Here is a 19880-nt window from a genome sequence, read left to right on the forward strand (position 1 = left end):
TTGTATCCAATGGACCTCATTCACCAATCGTAATCAAACAACATTTAGCCACGCTATTCTCTATCTCTTCTATTCAAATTACGATCTAATTTTTAATACTTAATGGCTATCACGAGACAGTTTTTTTTCGTTGTTTTATCAATATTATCACGTGACTAAGTAGACGATACAGTCTTAAGATGAAGCTCAAACTGAAAAACAAAGAAAATTATTTCCTTAACAGTTCCTTAAAAAAAGATTGTTTGTCAGTCGACAGAGACCAGGAGAATGATTATTATTATTATTATAGCTTTAATATAGCGCTTTTTTCAGGCTTATAGCATGCTGACCAAAGTAAACTGGAACACAGACTGACCAAAGTAAACTGGAACACAGACTGACCAAAGTAAACTGGAACGCAGACTGACCAAAGTAAACTGGAACACAGACTGACCAAAGTAAACTGGAACACAGACTGACCAAAGTAAACTGGAACACAGACTGACCAAAGTAAACTGGAACACAGACTGACCAAAGTAAACTGGAACGCAGACTGACCAAAGTAAACTGGAACCCAGACTGACCAAAGTAAACTGGAACGCAGACTGACCAAAGTAAACTGGAACGCAGACTGACCAAAGTAAACTGGAACCCAGACTGACCAAAGTAAACTGGAACGCAGACTGACCAAAGTAAACTGGAACGCAGACTGACCAAAGTAAACTGGAACCCAGACTGACCAAAGTAAACTGGAACGCAGACTGACCAAAGTAAACTGGATCGCAGACTGACCAAAGTAAACTGGAACGCAGACTGACCAAAGTAAACTGGAACGCAGACTGACCAAAGTAAACTGGAACACAGACTGACCAAAGTAAACTGGAACACAGACTGACCAAAGTAAACTGGAACGCAGACTGACCAAAGTATACTGGAACACAGACTGACCAAAGTAAACTGGAACACAGACTGACCAAAGTAAACTGGAACGCAGACTGACCAAAGTAAACTGGAACACAGACTGACCAAAGTAAACTGGAACGCAGACTGACCAAAGTAAACTGGAATGCAGACTGACCAAAGTAAACTGGAACGCAGACTGACCAAAGTAAACTGGAACGCAGACTGACCAAAGTAAACTGGATCGCAGACTGACCAAAGTAAACTGGAACGCAGACTGACCAAAGTAAACTGGAACGCAGACTGACCAAAGTAAACTGGAACGCAGACTGACCAAAGTAAACTGGAACGCAGACTGACCAAAGTAAACTGGAACACAGACTGACCAAAGTAAACTGGAACACAGACTGACCAAAGTAAACTGGAACACAGACTTACCAAAGTAAACTGGAACACAGACTGACCAAAGTAAACTGGAACACAGACTTACCAAAGTAAACTGGAACGCAGACTGACCAAAGTAAACTGGAACACAGACTGACCAAAGTAAACTGGAACACAGACTGACCAAAGTACACTGGAATGAGGTCTTTCCAAAGTACATTGGACTTAAATCTTAACATAGTAAATTGGAAAACCAAGTTACTCGAGTGCAAGGTAACATTGTATTCAACCATTGACTCATTCTTTGTTGTGCTGGAACCTTGTTAACTCAGATAAAACGTTTCATTGTCACAACACATCGACACTCGTGCTCACTACAGCAGACACGTGTGTCATGACACACTTTGGAACATCTTCTATGCCTACAATGTTCTCGTGTGTGTTGATATGCTAAGCAGCTCGAGAATACACGGATGTTAATCTGTATTGAAATGCATTTGGTTCAGCAGACGTAGGTAAGACAGTTCTGTGAAAGTTTGATTTCATTTCTCACTGATCTTAAGCTGTATTACACCGTAGACAGACTCTGTAACTTCTCTAATCATTACACCGTAGACAGACTCTGTAACTTCTCTCATCATTACACCGTAGACAAACTCTGTAACTTCTCTCATCATTACACCGTAGACAGACTCTGTAACTTCTCTCATCATTACACCGTAGACAGACTCTGTAACTTCTCTCATCATTACACCGTAGACAGACTCTGTAACTTCTCTCATCATTACACTGTAGTCAAACTCTGTAACTTCTCTCATCATTACACCGTAGACAGACTCTGTAACTTCTCTCATCATTACACCGTAGAAAGACTCTGTAACTTCTCTCATCATTACACCGTAGACAAACTCTGTAACTTCTCTCATCATTACACCGTAGTCAAACTCTGTAACTTCTCTCGTCATTACACCGTAGACAGACTCTGTAACTTCTCTCATCATTACATCGTAGACAAACTCTGTAATTCTTCATTAATTTGAGGCGCGAGAAGCTTCTTACACTAGATTCCACAATTATGGATATTGCATAATGCCGTTTTTTTTATCGCGCGGAGGATTGACCTTTACCATATTGAATGACACCCCAAAATGACAATTTTTGTCTATATATTTCAGGAGATTTGTATGAGTTTTCTAATTTAAAAAATTTCCGGATTTTCCCAGGACTTTTTGTTTATTTTGCAATATCAGGAGATTTCCAGGAGCTCCTGGTAAATCGACAGGAGGCCGCGGGAAATCTGTTATAAGTTATAAAATGGTTTAAAATAATAATATATACACCTAGAATTAGCGCGGATCCTATACAAGTGCGGGGCCCACTGCGCAAGGCCGACCCTGCAAAATTGCGCCGTATGCTACGCCGCCGGTCGACTAGTTTTGTATATTTCGTCTTGTTGTATTGTCTGATTATGTTAAAATATTCAACAGTGAATGCCTTAATTCGGTCATTCATGGAATGGGATTATCTTTCCCTGAGTGAAATGTGAGCAGGTTTTCGGCAATGAACACATGAAGACAACATCTTGCTGCAACATATTGCGACAACATATTGCTGCAACATATTGCGACAACGACAACATGGCGTTGAGCAACACACTTCTTTAAAATCGGTTCATTTCGTTTTAAACGTCTGATGTTTAGAACATTGGTAACGTATTGGCACAGTTGTTTACCGCCAGGCCCAGGTTTAAGTCACTGCAGAAAGAACAGCCGCTAAAGCCTCTCAAAGAAACCTCCACAACTAATTTTGTTTATTACTTTAGAAAAATATGCTTGGGTTTATTAAACATTTTTTTAAAAATTAAGATGAGACGAAATGTACAGAGACTATACCATTATGTTTTGACCCAAGACTTAATTCTCAAAGGAGCGAAGACCACTAGCTTCAAACGGCTGCCTGGTTTGCGCGCTGGACTGTCGTTTTGGGTGTATCGATGGTCCCGGGTTCAAACCCTGCCCGCTCCCATCCCCCGTCGTCCTGTGGGAGGTTTGGACTAGGAAGTAGATTATCTTCAACTCTGTGCAGCAGTTACACCACAGTAAAACAGACAAACTTTTTTTTTTGTAGATCTAAACGAGTTAGACCGTAAGGCGTCTAAAGCGGCTTTGCACATTCATTTGGGTTCTGTCTGGCGCAATTTTCTCAGTAGCTGTTTGAGTTTCTTTTCTTGAGCTGCCCTCCAGATGATGGTGACTAGTTTCTGTCTCCGGTCGTTTTCTGAATTCCTTTGACATCATTACTTTGACCCGTTTGTTTAGGTCGGCCATAGGCAATAGATTTTACATTGAGTCAAGGGGAATAAGCCAACTCGTATTGCTTACAGCTAGTGTCAAAGAAAAAGTGTGAAGCGTACAACGCATGATTGCGTCATGACAGCCATATTGGTGTCTATTCACTTGGCACATTTCTAGACTAAAACTATTTTTAAGCCTCTTGAAGTAGAAATGTTTGTACACTTCGTGATTAGAAATATTTGTACAATTTTAGATTAGAAATATTTGTACACCTCTTCATTAGAAATATTTGTACAATTTTAGATTAGAAATATGTGTACACCTCTTCATTAGAAATATTTGTACACTTCCATATTAGAAATGTGTGTCACTTCTAGATTAGAAATATTTGTACACTTCTAGATTAGAAATATGTGTACACTTCTTTATTAGAAATATTTGTGCACTTCTTGATTAGAAATATGTGTACACTTCTTTATTAGAAATATTTGTGCACTTCTTGATTAGAAATATTTCTACATTTCTGATTAGAAATATTTGTACAGTTCTTGATTAGAAATATTTGTACACTGCTTGATTAGAAATATTTGTACACTGCTTGATTAGAAATATTTGTACACTTCTTGATTAAAACTATTTTTGACAGTTCTTGATTAGAAATATGTGTACACTTCTTTATTAGAAATATTTGTGCACTTCTGGATTAGAAATATGTGTACACTTCTTTATTAGAAATATTTGTGCACTTCTTGATTAGAAATATTTCTACATTTCTGATTAGAAATATTTGTACACTTCTTGATTAGAAATATTTGTACACTGCTTGATTAGAAATATTTGTACACTTCTTGATTAGAAATATTTGTACACTTCTTGATTAAAACTATTTTTGACAGTTCTTGATTAGAAATATGTGTAGACTTCTTGATTAGAAGTGCGAGTAGACATTATATAGGTCAGTTTGCATTTATGTTCATCACTTCATTCTTTCATCCATTATTCTATTTCTCTGCCTGTATACCCACACATTCCCTGTTGTTTAGCGGGCTAGTCTTACTGCCTGAGTGACAGATGTGTGAGTTTTTTTGTTTAATCCATTCACTAATTAGGCGACACGGTGTGTCTGCATTGGACGCGAAATGTCAATAGTTAGCACGGGTGGCTGCGTGAAGCATCGCATTACTCAAGACCAGTTGGCGGCGGTTTTATCACGGTCAGTAGCTGTACATTTTTTTTTCTTTTTAGATAACTATTAAAAGTATAGATAATACTACATTAGATTTCTAATTATCTACCAGATCTATATTGTATACAGTCTGGTTATTTATATTATTTGGATAGACTAACGTACGATCTTTCTGGGCTTAAATTAGGTCACAAGCACGGGGCGATCGTGCACCGCGTTAATTTATTTGCTGTAATGTTAATTTATTTCGTCCTGCTCGAGGGCTTGGTCTCTGAGCTCGTGGCAATTAATAATAATGGCAATGTGATTGGCACCTCGTCTGAACACAAGCTCATCGGATAAATCCCAGCACATATTGAAACAAGGAAATGAAAAAGGCGGGGGACACACTTGCCAGGCGTGGGATGACGAATGCACAATCGAACCCTCTATCCGGAAGAAATGAAGTAAAAGGGAATAGAATAAACGAGAAATGGGCAAGCTCTCATCTGAATCACAAGAAGACGACGCCCTATTGTAAGCTATCCCGGCATGACCAACATCTCATTGTTCGCCTCAGAACCGGATACAACAGAATGAGACAACATATGTACCGGAAGCTGAAAATTGGGGCCAGTGAAATCTGCCCATGTGGAGTGTCAACAGAGAGAGTGCCGAACATGTCGTTCAAAACTGCACTCTTCATCAAAAGGCCCTAGTAAGACACTGGCCCCAAAACCTCCCAATAGAAAGAAAACTATATGGAGAGCTGCCGTATCTGGAAACCACTGCGCAGTTCATCTCAGATATTGGTCTATTTATCTGAACCCCCAACAGTTCATCTCAGATATTGGTCTATTTATCTGAACCCCCAACAGTTCATCTCAGATATTGGTCTATTTATCTGAACCTTCCAACAGTTCATCTCAGATATTGGTCTATTTATCTGAACTCCCAACAGTTCATCTCAGATATTGGTCTATTTATCTGAACTCCCAACAGTTCATCTCAGATATTGGTCTATTTATCTGAACCCCCAACAGGTTATCTCAGATATTGGTCTATTTATCTGAACCCCCAACAGGTTATCTCAGATATTGGTCTATTTATCTGAACCCACAACAGTTCATCTCAGATATTGGTCTATTTATCTGAACCCTCCAACATAATAACGAGAACGAAGGAGAAGAAATGAGCTCACCTAAAAATTGTGATTCGTTGTTTTGTTTTTTTACTAGAACCGCCTTCTGTGCATTTCTGATTAATCCCCAGATAAACCTAACAAATACTCGGCCTCTTACCGTTGACGTAATCCGAGGTTCTAAAATTGAATGATTTGTGTCTTCTTTTTTTTTTTTAAATCTTCTTTGCTGTTATAGTTACTGTGTTTTTAGGGATACCTCGGTCAAGTTCACTTCAGGTTTGTATTTGTACACTACTAGAGACTAAACAGTTAGCTCTTATTTAAAGTACTTAATATGTAGTTTACGAGAGGCTAAGTGCGCTTGAACTTGGATTGGCTTGGCTTGGCTACCTATGAAGGGGGCTCGAGGTTCGACACCCGACTCGGGCAAAGTAGCGGTTACTGAGCGCCTTAAGGCAGAACGGAAAAACCTTCTCCTAGATACCCCCTCCACCCACTGGTCCACAAATGAGATTGGACCAAAGCGCTCTGAGTATGCTATATGCATGAAAGTAGAGCTATATAAAAGCCATAATTTATTTTATTTTTAGTTGCACTACATCTCACACTATTGAATAAACATAACATTTATTGCATTTTAAACGCGTGTGACATAAAACTCGAACAATTAAAGGCCCAATGTTTCTCAAACTGGTAAGCTTATCTAATCAGCGGACATGTTTATGTGACAAGTTGGTTGTAAAGAAGTCATTGTGCTTTAGTAATGTGACAAGTTGGTTGTAAAGAAGTCACATTGTGCTTTAGTAATGTGACAAGTTGGTTGTAGAGAAGTCATGTTGTGCTTTAGTAATGTGACAAGTTGGTAGTAAAGATGTCACATTGTGCTTTAGTAATGTGACAAGTTGGCTGTAAAGATGTCACATTGTGCTTTAGTAATGTGACAAGTTGGTTGTAAAGAAGTCATTGTGCTTTAGTAATGTGACAAGTTGGTTGTAAAGAAGTCATATTGTGCTTTAGTAATGTGACAAGTTGGTTGTAAAGATGTCACATTGTGCTTTAGTAATGTGACAAGTTGGCTGTAAAGATGTCACATTGTGCTTTAGTAATGTGACAAGTTGGTTGTAAAGAAGTCATTGTGCTTTAGTAATGTGACAAGTTGGTTGTAAAGAAGTCATATTGTGCTTTAGTAATGTGACAAGTTGGTTGTAAAGATGTCATATTGTGCTTTAGTAATGTGACAAGTTAGTTGTAAAGAAGTCATTGTGCTTTAGTAATGTGACAAGTTGGCAGTAGAGAAGTCATTGTGCTTTAGTAATGTGACAAGTTGGCAGTAAAGAAGTCATTGTGCTTTAGTAACGTGACAAGTTGGCAGTAGAGAAGTCATTGTGCTTTAGTAATGTGACAAGTTGGTAGTAAAGAAGTCATATTGTGCTTTAGTAATGTGACAAGTTGGTTGTAAAGAAGTCATTGTGCTTTAGTAATGTGACAAGTTGGTAGTAAAGAAGTCATTGTGCTTTAGTAATGTGACAAGTTGGTAGTAAAGAAGTCATATTGTGCTTTAGTAATGTGACAAGTTGGTAGTAAAGAAGTCATTGTGCTTTAGTAATGTGACAAGTTGGTTGTAAAGAAGTCATTGTGCTTTAGTAATGTGACAAGTTGGCAGTAAAGATGTCACATTGTGCTTTAGTAATGTGACAAGTTGGTAGTAAAGATGTCATATTGTGCTTTAGTAATGTGACAAGTTGGTAGTAAAGAAGTCATTGTGCTTTAGTAATGTGACAAGTTGGTTGTAAAGAAGTCATATTGTGCTTTAGTAATGTGACAAGTTGGTTGTAAAGAAGTCATTGTGCTTTAGTAATGTGACAAGTTGGTAGTAAAGAAGTCATTGTGCTTTAGTAATGTGACAAGTTGGTAGTAAAGAAGTCATATTGTGCTTTAGTAATGTGACAAGTTGGTAGTAAAGAAGTCATTGTGCTTTAGTAATGTGACAAGTTGGTTGTAAAGAAGTCATATTGTGCTTTAGTAATGTGACAAGTTGGTTGTAAAGAAGTCATTGTGCTTTAGTAATGTGACAAGTTGGTAGTAAAGAAGTCATTGTGCTTTAGTAATGTGACAAGTTGGTAGTAAAGAAGTCATATTGTGCTTTAGTAATGTGACAAGTTGGTAGTAAAGAAGTCATTGTGCTTTAGTAATGTGACAAGTTGGTTGTAAAGAAGTCATTGTGCTTTAGTAATGTGACAAGTTGGCAGTAAAGATGTCACATTGTGCTTTAGTAATGTGACAAGTTGGTAGTAAAGATGTCATATTGTGCTTTAGTAATGTGACAAGTTGGTAGTAAAGAAGTCATTGTGCTTTAGTAATGTGACAAGTTGGTTGTAAAGATGTCATATTGTGCTTTAGTAATATGACAAGTTGGTAGTAGAGAAGTCATTGTGCTTTAGTAATGTGACAAGTTGGTTGTAAAGATGTCACATTGTGCTTTAGTAATGTGACAAGTTGGTTGTAAAGATGTCACATTGTGCTTTAGTAATGTGACAAGTTGGTTGTAAAGATGTCATATTGTGCTTTAGTAATGTGACAAGTTGGTTGTAAAGAAGTCATTGTGCTTTAGTAATGTGACAAGTTGGTAGTAAAGAAGTCATTGTGCTTTAGTAATGTGACAAGTTGGTTGTAAAGATGTCACATTGTGCTTTAGTAATGTGACAAGTTGGTTGTAAAGATGTCACATTGTGCTTTAGTAATGTGACAAGTTGGTAGTAAAGAAGTCATTGTGCTTTAGTAATGTGACAAGTTGGTTGTAAAGAAGTCATTGTGCTTTAGTAATGTGACAAGTTGGTTGTAGAGAAGTCATTGTGCTTTAGTAATGTGACAAGTTGGTTGTAAAGAAGTCATTGTGCTTAAGTAATGTGACAAGTTGGCAGTAGAGAAGTCATTGTGCTTTAGTAATGTGACAAGTTGGCAGTAAAGAAGTCATTGTGCTTTAGTAATGTGACAAGTTGGTAGTAAAGAAGTCATATTGTGCTTTAGTAATGTGACAAGTTGGTAGTAAAGAAGTCATATTGTGCTTTAGTAATGTGACAAGTTGGTTGTAAAGATGTCACATTGTGCTTTAGTAATGTGACAAGTTGGCTGTAAAGATGTCACATTGTGCTTTAGTAATGTGACAAGTTGGTTGTAAAGAAGTCATTGTGCTTTAGTAATGTGACAAGTTGGTTGTAAAGAAGTCATATTGTGCTTTAGTAATGTGACAAGTTGGTTGTAAAGATGTCATATTGTGCTTTAGTAATGTGACAAGTTAGTTGTAAAGAAGTCATTGTGCTTTAGTAATGTGACAAGTTGGCAGTAGAGAAGTCATTGTGCTTTAGTAATGTGACAAGTTGGCAGTAAAGAAGTCATTGTGCTTTAGTAACGTGACAAGTTGGCAGTAGAGAAGTCATTGTGCTTTAGTAATGTGACAAGTTGGTAGTAAAGAAGTCATATTGTGCTTTAGTAATGTGACAAGTTGGTTGTAAAGAAGTCATTGTGCTTTAGTAATGTGACAAGTTGGTAGTAAAGAAGTCATTGTGCTTTAGTAATGTGACAAGTTGGTAGTAAAGAAGTCATATTGTGCTTTAGTAATGTGACAAGTTGGTAGTAAAGAAGTCATTGTGCTTTAGTAATGTGACAAGTTGGTTGTAAAGAAGTCATTGTGCTTTAGTAATGTGACAAGTTGGCAGTAAAGATGTCACATTGTGCTTTAGTAATGTGACAAGTTGGTAGTAAAGATGTCATATTGTGCTTTAGTAATGTGACAAGTTGGTAGTAAAGAAGTCATTGTGCTTTAGTAATGTGACAAGTTGGTTGTAAAGAAGTCATATTGTGCTTTAGTAATGTGACAAGTTGGTTGTAAAGAAGTCATTGTGCTTTAGTAATGTGACAAGTTGGTAGTAAAGAAGTCATTGTGCTTTAGTAATGTGACAAGTTGGTAGTAAAGAAGTCATATTGTGCTTTAGTAATGTGACAAGTTGGTAGTAAAGAAGTCATTGTGCTTTAGTAATGTGACAAGTTGGTTGTAAAGAAGTCATATTGTGCTTTAGTAATGTGACAAGTTGGTTGTAAAGAAGTCATTGTGCTTTAGTAATGTGACAAGTTGGTAGTAAAGAAGTCATTGTGCTTTAGTAATGTGACAAGTTGGTAGTAAAGAAGTCATATTGTGCTTTAGTAATGTGACAAGTTGGTAGTAAAGAAGTCATTGTGCTTTAGTAATGTGACAAGTTGGTTGTAAAGAAGTCATTGTGCTTTAGTAATGTGACAAGTTGGCAGTAAAGATGTCACATTGTGCTTTAGTAATGTGACAAGTTGGTAGTAAAGATGTCATATTGTGCTTTAGTAATGTGACAAGTTGGTAGTAAAGAAGTCATTGTGCTTTAGTAATGTGACAAGTTGGTTGTAAAGATGTCATATTGTGCTTTAGTAATATGACAAGTTGGTAGTAGAGAAGTCATTGTGCTTTAGTAATGTGACAAGTTGGTTGTAAAGATGTCACATTGTGCTTTAGTAATGTGACAAGTTGGTTGTAAAGATGTCACATTGTGCTTTAGTAATGTGACAAGTTGGTTGTAAAGATGTCATATTGTGCTTTAGTAATGTGACAAGTTGGTTGTAAAGAAGTCATTGTGCTTTAGTAATGTGACAAGTTGGTAGTAAAGAAGTCATTGTGCTTTAGTAATGTGACAAGTTGGTTGTAAAGATGTCACATTGTGCTTTAGTAATGTGACAAGTTGGTTGTAAAGATGTCACATTGTGCTTTAGTAATGTGACAAGTTGGTAGTAAAGAAGTCATTGTGCTTTAGTAATGTGACAAGTTGGTTGTAAAGAAGTCATTGTGCTTTAGTAATGTGACAAGTTGGTTGTAGAGAAGTCATTGTGCTTTAGTAATGTGACAAGTTGGTTGTAAAGAAGTCATTGTGCTTTAGTAATGTGACAAGTTGGTTGTAAAGAAGTCATATTGTGCTTTAGTAATGTGACAAGTTGGTTGTAAAGATGTCATATTGTGCTTTAGTAATGTGACAAGTTGGTTGTAAAGAAGTCATTGTGCTTAAGTAATGTGACAAGTTGGCAGTAGAGAAGTCATTGTGCTTTAGTAATGTGACAAGTTGGCAGTAAAGAAGTCATTGTGCTTTAGTAATGTGACAAGTTGGCAGTAGAGAAGTCATTGTGCTTTAGTAATGTGACAAGTTGGCAGTAAAGAAGTCATTGTGCTTTAGTAATGTGACAAGTTGGTAGTAGAGAAGTCATATTGTGCTTTAGTAATGTGACAAATTGGTAGTAAAGAAGTCATATTGTGCTTTAGTAATGTGACAAGTTGGTAGTAAAGATGTCATATTGTGCTTTAGTAATGTGACAAGTTGGTAGTAAAGAAGTCATTGTGCTTTAGTAATATGACAAATTGGTAGTAAAGAAGTCATTGTGCTTTAGTAATGTGACAAGTTGGTAGTAAAGAAGTCATATTGTGCTTTAGTAATGTGACAAGTTGGCTGTAAAGAAGTCATATTGTGCTTTAGTAATGTGACAAGTTGGCTGTAAAGAAGTCATATTGTGCTTTAGTAATGTGACAAGTTGGCAGTAAAGAAGTCATTGTGCTTTAGTAATGTGACAAGTTGGCTGTAAAGAAGTCTTATTGTGCTTTAGTAATGTGACAAGTTGGTAGTAAAGATGTCACATTGTGCTTTAGTAATGTGACAAGTTGGTAGTAAAGATGTCACATTGTGCTTTAGTAATGTGACAAGTTGGTAGTAAAGAAGTCATTGTGCTTTAGTAATGTGACAAGTTGGTAGTAAAGATGTCACATTGTGCTTTAGTAATGTGACAAGTTGGTAGTAAAGATGTCACACTGTGCTTTAGTAATGTGACAAGTTGGTAGTAAAGAAGTCATGTAGCTTGATCTGGTCTCACTGTTTGGGTTGTAAGTTTGAGAAGCGCCGTAGCATGATCTGGCCTGACTGTATCAAGTGTATTCAATAAACAGCTTTTGTTTACTACTGGCTTAACAGCTTCAGTCGTAAGAGCCTCTCTCTCTCTCTCTCTCTCTCTCTCTCTCTCTCTCTCTCTCTCTCTCTCTCTCTCTCTCTCTCTCTCTCTCTCTGTCTCTTTTTCTCTCTTTTTCTCTCTTTCTTTCTTTTGATGCCTCACTTTCACACATCAATCGCAAGTATTTAAAATTTCAGTTCTATGGGATACATGACACATAAATGACATACAGGACCTACATATCACAGAAAGGTTGAAGATTCAAAGTTCTGAGAGTCAGTCATCCGGAAAACAGAACACAAATATGTCGCCTCAATCTGGAATGTCGTGCACTTTAATCATTGTTGCATGTACTTTTCGCTATGTTATCAAACTGATTCCGTTAATTCAAGTTACAATTCTCGTTTATTGAATTCTATAGGGCAGTGCATTTTTTGTTCAGTTTTTTTTTTTTTACTACAAAGGGAAAGAAAAATGTTACGGAAAAGTTAGGGAAGGGTTTCATTCCCTCCCTTTGTTCTATATACAACTCTTGAAAACGACTCAATCACCTCGTGTGTTCAGTTAGATTTGAATTTTTGTTTTATTTTCTTGTTTGTCGAGATTTCATTAAAAAAAAATGGTGAACATTTTCAAAAGCGCTTTTAGATTTTAGCCAAGCGTGACGGACAGACGTTCTAATCCCAAGGCGATTAAAAGCCTGGAGAAGGCGGCAAGCAAAAACAGTCAAATCTAATTTTAACTAATATTTAATTTACTTATGAAAAGCCCTCTGTTATACAGCGGCGTGGACTCCACTTGAGAAGTACAGTCTTGTGTTATACAGCGGCGTGGACTCCACTTGAGAAGTACAGTCTTGTGTTATACAGCGGCGTGGACTCTCCTTGAGAAGTACAGTCTTGTGTTATACAGCGGCGTGGACTCTCCTTGAGAAGAACAGTCTTGTGTTATACAGCGGCGTGGACTCCACTTGAGAAGTACAGTCTTGTGTTATACAGCGGCGTGGACTCTCCTTGAGAAGTACAGTCTTGTGTTATACAGCGGCGTGGACTCTCCTTGAGAAGTACAGTCTTGTGTTATACAGCGGCGTGGACTCTCCTTGAGAAGTACAGTCTTGTGTTATACAGCGGTGTGGACTCCACTTGAGAAATACAGTCTTGTGTTATACAGCGGCGTGGACTCCCCTTGAGAAGAACAGTCTTGTGTTATACAGCGGCGTGGATTCTCTTTGAGAAGTACAGTCTTGTGTTATACAGCGGTGTGGACTCCACTTGAGAAATACAGTCTTGTGTTATACATCGGCGTGGACTCTCCTTGAGAAGTACAGTCTTGTGTTATACAGCGGCGTGGACTCTCCTTGAGAAGTACAGTCTTGTGTTATACAGCGGCGTGGACTCTCCTTGAGAAGTACAGTCTTGTGTTATACAGCGGCGTGGACTCCACTTGAGAAGTACAGTCTTGTGTTATACAGCGGCGTGGACTCTCCTTGAGAAGTACAGTCTTGTGTTATACAGCGGCGTGGACTCCACTTGAGAAATACAGTCTTGTGTTATACAGCGGCGTGGACTCTCCTTGAGAAGTACAGTCTTGTGTTATACAGCGGCGTGGACTCCACTTGAGAAGTACAGTCTTGTGTTATACAGCGGCGTGGACTCTCCTTGAGAAGTACAGTCTTGTGTTATACAGCGGCGTGGACTCTCCTTGAGAAGTACAGTCTTGTGTTATACAGCGGCGTGGACTCTCCTTGAGAAGAACAGTCTTGTGTTATACAGCGGCGTGGACTCTCCTTGAGAAGTACAGTCTTGTGTTATACAGCGGCGTGGACTCTCCTTGAGAAGTACAGTCTTGTGTTATACAGCGGTGTGGACTCCACTTGAGAAATACAGTCTTGTGTTATACAGCGGCGTGGACTCCCCTTGAGAAGAACAGTCTTGTGTTATACAGCGGCGTGGACTCTCCTTGAGAAGTACAGTCTTGTGTTATACAGCGGCGTGGACTCTCCTTGAGAAGTACAGTCTTGTGTTATACAGCGGCGTGGACTCTCCTTGAGAAGTACAGTCTTGTGTTATACAGCGGCGTGGACTCCACTTGAGAAGTACAGTCTTGTGTTATACAGCGGCGTGGACTCTCCTTGAGAAGTACAGTCTTGTGTTATACAGCGGCGTGGACTCCACTTGAGAAGTACAGTCTTGTGTTATACAGCGGCGTGGACTCTCCTTGAGAAGTACAGTCTTGTGTTATACAGCGGCGTGGACTCTCCTTGAGAAGTACAGTCTTGTGTTATACAGCGGCGTGGACTCCACTTGAGAAGTACAGTCTTGTGTTATACAGCGACGTGGACTCCACTTGAGAAGTACAGTCTTGTGTTATACAGCGGCGTGGACTCTCCTTGAGAAGTACAGTCTTGTGTTATACAGCGGCGTGGACTCCACTTGAGAAGTACAGTCTTGTGTTATACAGCGGCGTGGACTCTCCTTGAGAAGTACAGTCTTGTGTTATACAGCGGCGTGGACTCCACTTGAGAAGTACAGTCTTGTGTTATACAGCGGCGTGGACTCTCCTTGAGAAGTACAGTCTTGTGTTATACAGCGGCGTGGACTCTCCTTGAGATTCGTGACAGGTAGATCTTTGATTCCACGGTTGACCGACCTGAGTCCTACACAGGCGTGCCTGTTGTTTTCCATCGCGATGATTGAAATTATTTTTTTTAATAAGTGTTGGACATAAGTCAGAAGTACATAGTCGAGACATGGTAGAAAATATGGTTTGGAAATTGTGACATGACATAGAAAATATGGTTTGGAAATTGTGACATGTTACAGAAAATATGGTTTGGAAATTGTGACGTGCTATAGAAAATATGGTTTGGAAATTGTGACATGCTATAGAAAATATGGTTTGCAAATTGTGAAATGCTATAGAAAATATGGTTTGGAAATAGTGACATGCTATAGAAAATATGGTTTGGAAATTGTGACGTGCTATAGAAAATATGGTTTGGAAATTGTGACGTGCTATAGAAAATATGGTTTGGAAATAGTGACATGTTATAGAAAATATGGTTTAGAAATTGTGAAATGCTATAGAAAATATGGTTTGGAAATAGTGACATGTTATAGAAAATATGGTTTGGAAATAGTGAAATGCTATAGAAAATATGGTTTGGAAATTGTGGCATGCTATAGAAAATTTGGTTTAGAAATTGTGAAATGCTATAGAAAATATGGTTTAGAAATTGTGAAATGCTATAGAAAATATGGTTTGGAAATTGTGAAATGCTATAGAAAATATGGTTTAGAAATTGTGACATGCTATAGAAAATATGGTTTGGAAATTGTGAAATGCTATAGAAAATATGGTTTAGAAATTGTGACATGCTATAGAAAATATGGTTTGGAAATTGTGACATGTTACAGAAAATATGGTTTGGAAATTGTGAAATGCTATAGAAAATATGGTTTGGAAATTGTGACATGCTATAGAAAATATGGTTTGGAAATAGTGACATGTTATAGAAAATATGGCTTGGAAATAGTGACATGCTATAGAAAATATGGTTTGGAAATAGTGACATGCTATAGAAAATATGATTTGGAAATAGTGACATGCTATAGAAAATATGGTTTGGAAATAGTGACATGCTATAGAAAATATGGTTTGGAAATTGTGACATGCTATAAAAAATATGGTTTGGAAATTGTGACATGTTACAGAAAATATGGTTTAGAAATTGTGACATGTTACAGAAAATATGGTTTAGAAATTGTGACATGTTACAGAAAATATGGTTTAGAAATTGTGACATGTTACAGAAAATATGGTTTAGAAATTGTGACATGCTATAGAAAATATGGTTTGGAAATTGTGACATGTTACAGAAAATATGGTTTGGAAATTGTGAAATGCTATAGAAAATATGGTTTGGAAATTGTGACATGCTATAGAAAATATGGTTTGGAAATAGTGACATGTTATAGAAAATATGGCTTGGAAATAGTGACATGCTATAGAAAATATGGTTTGGAAATAGTGACATGCTATAGAAAATATGATTTGGAAATAGTGACATGCTATAGAAAATATGGTTTGGAAATAGTGACATGCTATAGAAAATATGGTTTGGAAAATGTGACATGCTATAAAAAATATGGTTTGGAAATTGTGACATGTTACAGAAAATATGGTTTAGAAATTGTGACATGTTACAGAAAATATGGTTTAGAAATTGTGACATGTTACAGAAAATATGGTTTAGAAATTGTGACATGTTACAGAAAATATGGTTTAGAAATTGTGACATGCTATAGAAAATATGGTTTAGAAATTGTGACATGTTACAGAAAATATGGTTTTGAAATTGTGAAATGCTATAGAAAATATGGTTTGGAAATGGTGATATGTTGTAGAAAATATGGTTTGGAAATTGTGAAATGCTATAGAAAATATAGTTTGGAAATTATGACACGCTATAGAAAATATGGTTTGGAAATAGTGATATGTTGTAGAAAATATGGTTTGGAAATTGTGGCATGTTATAGAAAATATGGTTTAGAAATTGTGACATGCTTCATTGGGGAGTGGGGTGTGTTGGAAATATTTACTTCAACGTACTTTCTAGTCAGGTCACCAGCAGCCACGTGAAATAAAGCTCAATGTTAACACGATAAGATAGAGCTAGTACTGATTCTGTAATAACATGGGGCTTAATTTTTGTTTTTCCCAAAATGTTTTAACTATCAACATGAACAGAGTAGTTCTATATTTTGTGTGTGTGTGTGTGTGTGTGTAAACTGTAACGGCTATTTACTAGAATGGACCGTTCGGTAGTTGCGCTAAACATCTTCAGTTTATACTCCCTGCATTATTACTCTTGACTTCACTCACATCAGCATTCTAAATGTTAGTAGTTACATGTCCTACTATAACTGAAGTTGTTGTCCTTTTAAAAATATGAATGTATTCTGTTACTTAAATTTTGTAAGGCTAAAATTGACATTTTGGGTTCGGGACAGTTTATGGACCACAACGCCGTCACATTAATAACTTTTTAATGGAAAAACTGTAATATGTGTAAGTTAAGATTTACAACATTGACAAATATGCATATAGTTCAATACCTTGTCAGAAACACTTATAACTTATAGATATATGTAGGCTAATTCAGAGGAAATGAAATGAACAGCAGTCATTTTTATCCAGAGAGAATTACGTTAATTACTAATTCATAATTAATTATTTAATTGACCAATTTGTAAGCCCATGATTCCATGCAGTACGTCTGATGACAGTGTTACAATGTACTAAGAATGACTAAAATTTCTTCCATTATTTGTTGCTCTAGTCTAGTCAAGGTTAATGCTATAATGTGTTACTTGACATTGTTCAGAAAATGAGACATCAGTTTGGCTGATAAGAAAGTTAACATTTATAAATGACAATAGAGATCTGTTTGAATTATAAGATTTTTTTCTCTAGCTGCCATAGAGATCTAAATCTAGTTTCATTTGACATTGGAAAAAGTATTTCGCTTATTATCTTTTTCATTATAACATTGATTCGCCTATTATCTTTTACATTGAAGCATTGTTTCGCCTATTATCTTTTACATTGAAGCATTGTTTTGCTGTGTTTTCCTACTCCAATGAGAATTAGTGGTAAACCTGTCACGTGTATGTTTACATTACATTCAACATCAAACATATTTATGTACCACCAAAAAAAACTCCACATATGGTATCGATTCCTTTAGGGCTTGAGAAAGGGGGGCTGCTAAGAGTCGATACGTTTATATATATTTAGGTTGGTTTTCAGACACTGACAACAACTCGCTTAGATGACACAACTAGACTCTGTAGAAAAAAAACGACAGTTGTTTCTGAGGAGGGTGAGGTATAGACAATACGTGAAAGGGACACAAACGGGTCCAACACAATACATGTCGTCTGCTATTATAAAGGGAGGTAAATACATGAATACTATGTCATACAATCCATATCGTTTGCTATTTAAAGGGATATACAATACTAGAGAATACATGTCCGCTATTAAAAGGGAGGTAAATGTACAATACTAGATAATAGAATACATGTCGTCTGCTATTTAAAGGGAAGTAAATGTACAACACTAGATAATAGAATACATCGTCGTCTGCTATTTAAAGGGGAGGTAAATGTACAATACTAGATAATAGAATACATCGTCGCAATACTAGGCAATCAATAATGTTGTTCTAGTCTGTTCAGCTAAATATAAAGGGGTGGTATATTCCTTTAACGTCTGACCTGATAGGTAAGAAGATATATATATATATATATATATATATATATATATATATATATATATATATATATATATATATATATATATATATTGCATTATACCGTAATACCCCAGGGCAAGGGATCTATAACCAAAGATTATACTCTGCTTACGAATCTAGTTCTTACATGTTTCAGCAGTCAGTGTGGCCTAGCTAGAAAAGAAACAACTTACTAGGGCGTAATAAAAACATCGATGAATGTCAAATGGTGGACCCAGGGGCTGTTAACTTGTCAACCTGTGTGTCGAGTATGCTTTAAGCCTGTCACTGACCTGTTTCAAATCCTCGATTGACTCTTTCTTTATTCGCCAAGATAGACGCCTATGTAGGGTTCAAAGCTAAGATTTATAAACTGGAGTTATTTTCTCTCAGATCAACTGGAATTATTTTTTCTGATTATACACTGAAGTTATCTTTTCACACAAACTGGAGTTGTCTTCTCACATAAACTGGGGTTATCTTCTCACACAAACTGGAGTTATCTTTTCTAATGAACTAGAGTTATCTTCTCTCAAATAAACTGGAGTTATCTTTTCTATTCATACACTGGAGTTATCTTCTCACACAAACTGGAGTTATCTTCTCACACAAACTGGAGTTATCTTCTCACATAAACTGGAGTTATCTTCTCACACAAACTGGAGTTATCTTCTCACATAAACTGGAGTTATCTTCTCACACAAACTGGAGTTATCTTCTCACACAAACTGGAGTTATCTTCTCTCATAAACTGGAGTTATCTACTCACACAAACTGGAGTTATCATCTCACACAAACTGGAGTTATCTTCTCTTATAAACTGGAGTTATCTTCTCACACAAACTGGAGTTATCTTCTCTTATAAACTGGAGTTATCTTCTCTTATAAACTGGAGTTATCTTCTCACATAAACTGGAGTTTCATTTTCTAATCATAAACTGGAGTTTTATTTTCTAATCATAAACTGGAGTTTTATTTTCTAATCATAAACTGGAGTTTTATTTTCTAATCATAAACTGGAGTTTTATTTTCTAATCATAAACTGGAGTTTTATTTTCTAATCAGATAAAGTGGAGTTATCTTCTCTCAGATAAACTGGAGTTATCTTCTCTCATCGTCAAACTTCAACAAAGAACGTTGAAGGAAAAATGATGTAACCCAAAGCTTTCCTAAGGTGTTTCACTTGGCTCAGGGACTGCTAGGCTAGTTTCTCATTAAGTAGTGTCAGTTATTCTCAAGAGGAACCACGAAAGCATTTAAAGTTAGTTGTTTGTTGTTGTTGTTTTTTTTTTTTTTAGAAAATCTTTCAAAACTATTTTTTTTTATTTGCGTCAAAACTTTTTTTCAAATGATTTTTTTTTCAGCCTTATTATCAAATCACAATAGAATTTTGTGCAAGATTGACGCAATCGGAATCGATTCCATTCGAAATTGTCAGCGAGTCTTGATTCCCCCATAGCCCATAGTTCATTCGTGTAAATGCGCCAATCAGAAGTCGTGTACGGAACCGTGAACGTGATTTTAAATGATATGTAAGGTTCACGTCTGCTTGGCATGGGAGTTCAGGCGAAGACATTTTGAGTTCATTTATAATATTGGCTGTGCTTGATTTCTGACGTGTAATATGATACTGTCTTCTGTAGTGCTGGAATGTCACTGAGCAATATTTCGTGACCAAAGTCACGAGTTGTCGGGTACTATTACATA

General features: G+C 36.8%; 1 protein-coding gene across 2 annotated transcripts in view; it reads left to right on the forward strand.

The window, feature by feature from the left end:
• Nucleotides 1–19880, forward strand: part of LOC106054228 (adenosine 3'-phospho 5'-phosphosulfate transporter 1-like) — a 34279-nt gene that overhangs the window by 4643 nt on the left and 9756 nt on the right. The window contains exon 1 of one of the 2 annotated variants that reach the window (XM_056024372.1): nt 4561–4770. The exons of the other annotated variant lie outside the window; for it this stretch is intronic. The gene's annotated coding sequence lies outside the window, so the exon portion shown is untranslated. Of the gene's footprint in view, nt 1–4560; nt 4771–19880 lie in introns of those variants that run through there. 2 annotated transcript variants of the gene reach the window in all.

Source organism: Biomphalaria glabrata, chromosome 3, assembly GCF_947242115.1.
Source record: "Biomphalaria glabrata chromosome 3, xgBioGlab47.1, whole genome shotgun sequence".
NCBI lineage: Eukaryota > Metazoa > Mollusca > Gastropoda > Planorbidae > Biomphalaria > Biomphalaria glabrata.